Source organism: Balaenoptera ricei, chromosome 2 (assembly GCF_028023285.1).
Source record: "Balaenoptera ricei isolate mBalRic1 chromosome 2, mBalRic1.hap2, whole genome shotgun sequence".
In the NCBI taxonomy this organism is placed as follows: domain Eukaryota; kingdom Metazoa; phylum Chordata; class Mammalia; order Artiodactyla; family Balaenopteridae; genus Balaenoptera; species Balaenoptera ricei.
In genome coordinates this window covers 187,313,190-187,319,231 of record NC_082640.1, presented here as the reverse complement: position 1 = coordinate 187,319,231, position 6,042 = coordinate 187,313,190, and positions in this window count along the sequence as shown.

The window sequence follows — 6,042 nt, the reverse complement described above, 5'->3', positions numbered from 1 at the left end:
TAATTTTGCTCCCCAAACAACTCTTGAAACTGGTTATACTTCTCCGTTTAAATCACCAAAAGTTCGCGGATGATTCACTTTTCTGTAATTCTTAATTTGGAGGACTGCCCCGCCCTCACAAGTGGAGAGTGCCGCGTGAACGCACTGGACACACGTCACGGGCCGGGTTCCGGGCCCTGCTGCGTCATGCGGGGCAGGCCTGACGTAATGTCGGGCTCTGACAGAGCCGTGCGGCTCCGGCTCCAGCTCGGCCTCTGCCGGCCGCCTGCCCACCTGACCCTCGTCCTGTCCGCTGCCCCCGGGGTCGTCCAGCTCGTTCCTCTGTCGCCTGGATTTCCGCTGACAAGCCGAGGGCCTCCGTCTTACAGGCCACGCCCCACGCGACGCACCCCTCACGTGACACCACGCCACGTGATGCACATCACAGCCCAGGACCGGCAGGGATGGGGCGGGGCCAGCCTCCGGTCCACCTGCCTCTTCCCGCCAGGCATGGCGGGTCTAGGGAGACCAGGCCGAAAGCGGGGCTTCGGCCAGCGTTTTTCCTGTTGCGTGACCGCATGATCGGGTACTATTCCTGTTAGCGGTCTGCGGTCACTGTGACAAAAAGACGCTTGATTGGTTTTATCCCAGAAACAGATGAAATTCCCAGGAGTATTGTTTTTACTCTTACAGGTCTTGGGAATTTTAAAAGACTTCTTTGCGTTCAGATTTGAAACTGCCTTAGGCTCGTTTAAGACACAGTAGATAGATGCAAAACATTGTGATTAAAAGAGAATCTTGTTAGCTCTTCTATTTCAACCTAATTTTAATTTAAGAAGTATTTGTTGAGGGCCCAGTCAGTGCTGGATTAGTTTTCTAGAGGTGCAGTAACAAAGCACTCAGACTGAGGGCTTAAACAATAGACATTTATTCTCTTACAGTTCTGGAAGTTGGAAGTCCAAGATCAAGGTGTGTGCAGAGCTGGTTTCTCCTTGCCCTGCAGACAGCCGTCTTCTCCCTGTGCTCACGTGGTGGTCCCTCTGTGTGTGTCTGTGTCCTCATCTCCTCTTCTGATAAGGACGCCAGTCAGACTGGATTAAGGCCAACCCATATGGCCTCTTTAAAACTTAATTACCTCCTGGTTCCTCAAAAAGTTGAAAATAGAACTGCAATGTGATCCAGCAATGCCGCTTCTGTGTATACAAAGAATTGAAATCATTATTTTGAAGCGCTATCTGCACCATGTTCCCTGCAGCATTTTTACAATAGTCAAGACATGGAAACAACCTAAGTGTTCATCAGTGGATGAGTGGATAAAGAAAATGTGATATTTGGAATATACATATAATGAAATATTATTCGGCCATAAAAAAGAAGGCCATTCTGCCAGTTGCAATAACGTGAATGAATCTGGAGGACATTTTGCTAACTGAAATAAATCAGAGAAAGAGAAATACAGTACTGTATGATATCACTTATCTGTGGAATCCAAAATCATCAAACTTGGGACTTCCCTGGTGGTCCAGTGCGTAAGACTCTGTGCTCCCAATGCAGGGGACCTGGGTTTCATCCCTGGTTGGGGAACTAGATCCCGCATGCACGCCGCAACTAAGAAGTCCGCATGTGGCAACGAAGATCCCGCATGCCGCAACTAAGACCCAGCGCAGCCTAAATAAATAAATATTAACCCCCCAAAATCATCAAACTCATAGAAACAGAGTAGAATGGTGCTTGCCAGGGGCTGGGCTTGGGGGAAATGGGGAGCTGTTGGTCAAAGGGTACAAACTTCCAGTTATATGGTAGATAAGTTCCAGGGATCTAATGTACAGCTCGGTGACTATAGTTAGCAAGTATTGTGTACGTGAAGGTTACTAAGAGTAGATCTTAACTGTTCTCACCGTACCAACAACAACAACAACAAAATGGTGATTATATGAGGTGAAGGATGTATTATGTAACCTTATTATGGCTTGCAATGTGTATGTGTATGAGATCATCACACTGTACACCTTAATGTTGTAAAAATTAAGAAACAGAAACCTCATTTAAAATGGAGTCAGAGGGAATTCCCTGGCGGTCCAGTAGTTAGGGCTTCGCACTTTCACTGCAGAGGGCCTGGGTTCAATCCCTGGTTGGGGAACTAAGATACTGCAAGCCACATGGTGTGGCCAAAAAAAAAAAAAAAAAAAAGAGTCAGGAGGCCAGAAGAGGGAGCAAGCATGCCCTACTGCACTACATTAATTGCAGACCCAATAGGAAAAGAGTACCTTGCATCTATCCTTGCCCGACAACAGCCCAGCCAATAAGAGTCTGTCACAACTCAGCCAATGAAAGACCACTTACATGTCAAACTCCCAGTTTCCACCAATGGGTTCTTTGCTCAGACTAGCCCCTTCCATCTCCCCCTTCTCAAGAGTTTTCTCTCCTTTGTTCTCCAGACTTGCCTGTGGTTCACCATAGATTACATGTCCTGAATTGCAATTTTTTTGCCGTTCCCAAATAAACCCATTTTGCTGGTCTCTTTTATTGTTTTAGGTCAACAGTATACAATTAAGGTGTACATTATATGCCAATTATATGTTCTATTTCAATTATATCTAAATATATGTCAGTTATACCTCAATAAAGCTTCGGAAAAAATGACCTCTTCAAAGTCCCTACCTCCAAATACAGTCCCATTCGGAGGTACTGGGAGTTGAGGCATCAACACGTGAAGTTTAGGGGAACACAATTCAGCCCATAATAGATACCGAACTTTGTGCTAGGCCCTTAGGGGTGGTGTGGAGCAGAGCCAGCGGGGTCCCTGCCCTCTGGTGGGACAAATGTCACAAAAGGGGAAGGACGGGAGCTGTGGAAGCAGAGTAAGGAGAACTGCCTTGCCCTGGGCTGGGCGATATCCCAGGAAAACCGAACTCATGCAAAGCATTTGCGGAACGGCATAATTTGACCTTAGAAAGTTGGACATTCTGGAAGTGAGTATGTGTCAGATGAGGAAGGAACACGCTTTCTGTTTTCCCACGAGAAGTGCAGCAAACTTCCCCTCCAACAAATGCAGAGTGGGTAAGGCTGGCAGGAAACGTATTCATTAATATGTTTCATCAGAGTTGCCTCGGAGTCCTAAAATTGTGAGTAATTATCATCTGTTATGTAAGATGGTTGTATGGTTACTTTGAGTAACTTGTAGATTGGGGTATAATTTACTTACAGTGTGGTTGTGTGTATTTACGCCCAGTGGAATGCCCAGATGGTAAATGTATACACTTCTGCCAGTTATGATGACCCCGTCGCCCCTCCCCCGCCCCGGGCAGAAGTGACCATTGCTCTGCTTTCACCCCTACGGGGACGCTGCCGTCCTAGAACCTCACAGGCTGGGGCTCATTCTGCACGTGCACCTTTGTGTCTGGCTTTTTCCCTCAGTTCGCTCCGAGACCGGCCACCGTCCTGCACCCCTCAGTGGTCCATTCCTTCTGTTGCTGAGTGTATTCCGTGTGTGGATGGACCACAGTTTGTTTACCTGTCGACTGACACCTGCCAGGTTTTGGCTCTGATGAGGGCAGCTGCTCTGAACATTCTTGTCTAAGGCTTTTTCTGTACATTCGTGGTCATTTGTTGTGGGTCAGTGCCTAGGAGTTGAATGGCTTGATGGTAGGGTAGATGAATGTTAAACTTCTGAGCAAACCAGCAGCTCTCCAAAGTGTTTGGGAAAACACTTTTTTGTTGTTTTTGTTTTTTTTTGCATTTTGGCCGCGCCCCGTGGCATATGGGATCTTAGTTCCCCGACCAGGGGTCAAACCCTTGCTGCCTGCAGTGGAAGCACAGAGTCTTAACTACTGGACCGCCAGGGAAGTCCCTGGAAAAACACGTTTTATCAAACAACGTTATCAAATCACTTACTTGTCTTTTATCCACGTATTGACCTGAGACCACTGTGAGCTCGTCTACACTGGGGCTGTGTTATTGGTGCAAAGAGGAGAGAGCACCTTATTATAATTACTCAGACCCTCACAACATCTGATACTGAGAAAAAGGGGGCTGTCTGTCCTAACCCAACCCAGAGGACAGAGCCTCCCATCCCTGGGCCACATGGGAGTGAGGAAGCTGGTGCCAGGGAAGAATGATTTCCCCTCCAAATTGGTGTCTTTTTACCTTGTATAACACCTGCAGATACTCAGAGACATTGCCTGGGGCTGCCTCCCCAAGATTTTGTCCAGAGATCAAAGGAAAGAACAACTCGTATTCGAGTGGAGGATTTAGCAGCTACTACATAATATAGCGGCTTTTTGCAGCTTTGTAATTTAAATTGCAGGTTGAGCTTGCCAAGCCAGGAGTGCAGCTTTTTATGCAGAACGAAATGATTTCTTTCTTTGGAAAATGCCTACTCTGGTGGATCGCCCAAAGCGTGCATCCCTCTGTCGTAGCAGGATGGTCATCTGGTCAGGAGAAGCACAGTATCCCCGGGGGCAGGGAGGAGAGCTGGGGTCCACCTCCTCTTTCCTTAAGAACTCACCCTGCCTTTGGCCTCTCCTTTCGTCCCTCTTGCTCTGTCGTGGAAGGAAATAATTCTTGGGAAACTCCAAGATCAGTTTCCGCTGGTGCTTCTCACCTGTAGCCCTGCTGCCTGAGGAAGGTGGTCCACACGCATGCCCCTGACATCTTTCAAATTGCTGAAGGCCGTTCTCGGCACTGTTTGGAAAAGTTCGCTAGCAGGTGTGAAGCCATACACCCAATCTGTGGCCCTTTCACCCAACATGCTGTCACATGAGTTTGGGACTCTGTGGTGCAAGCCGGTGACACCGGACCCTGTGGAACCGTCCGGGGCCGGCAGGGTCCATGGGAAGCAAGCCGAGTTGGCAGCGGCCCAATGTCAGTGAACCCAGCTGGCATCCTCAGCTCTGAAAAGTTAGGATTTAGGGCTTCCGTGGTAGCGCAGTGCTTAAGAATCCACCTGCCAACCCAGGAGACACAGGTTCGAGCCCTGGTCCGGAAAGACCCCACATGCCGCGGAGCAACTAAGCCCGTGTGCCACAACTACTGAAGCCCACGCGCCTAGAGCCAGCGCCCCACAACAAGAGAAGCCACCACAATGAGAAGCCCGTGCACCGCAACAAAGAGGAGCCCCCGCTCGCTGCAACTAGAGAAAGCCTGCGTGTAGCAATGAAGACCCAACGCAGCCAAAAATAAATAAATAAATAGTTAAAAAAAAAAAAAAAAGCTAGGATTTAAGCCCGGCAGACTCTAGGTCTCTCCATATGTATAATCCCTTTCCTCTCTGAAATGATACCAAAACACCTGTTATTTTTCTAAACTTACCCCAAAATGTGAAGGGTTAGGGAAGCTACCACTCGGCCTCCGGTTGAGCACAGACTACAGTAGGCTCTTTGAAGCTTCAGCCAGTTGAGAAGTGGCTTCCTAGCCCAGGGGACTCAAGAGGGATGGGGCCAGTGGCTGTTCCACTGAAATGGAGGGGACTGATGGTTGCGGGGAAGGGCTCGGGGCGCTAGGGTGAATCTGTTGAAGTGTTTAGTTCTGGAAAACCTGTTTAATGCCCGTGGTCTCTCTTCCCTGGGCTGGTTGCATTTTGTGGTCTGAGCAAACTCATGGCTTGGCTTCGTGACACAAAAATGTGTGTCAGGGCTTCCCTGGTGGCGCAGTGGTTAAGAATCCGCCTGCCAATGCAGGGGACACGGGTTCGAGCCCTGGTCCGGGAAGATCCCACATGCCGCGGAGCAACTAAGCCCGTGAGCTACAACTACTGAGCCCGCGTGCCACAACTACTGAACCCGCGCGCCTAGAGCCCATGCTCCGCAACAAAAGAAGCCACCGCAATGAGAAGCCTGCGCACCACAACGAAGAGTAGCCCCCGCTCACCGCAACTAGAGGAATCCCGCGCACAGCAACGAAGACCCAACGCAGCCAAAAATAAATAAATAAATAAATAAATTTATTAAAAAACAAAAGAAAATGTGTGTCACCCAGACTGCTGATGCGGCAAAGTGGCGCCTTCCAGAGTTTAAAAGTCAAAACGACGACGACCAAGTCAGAACAAAACATGCACTGCTCACT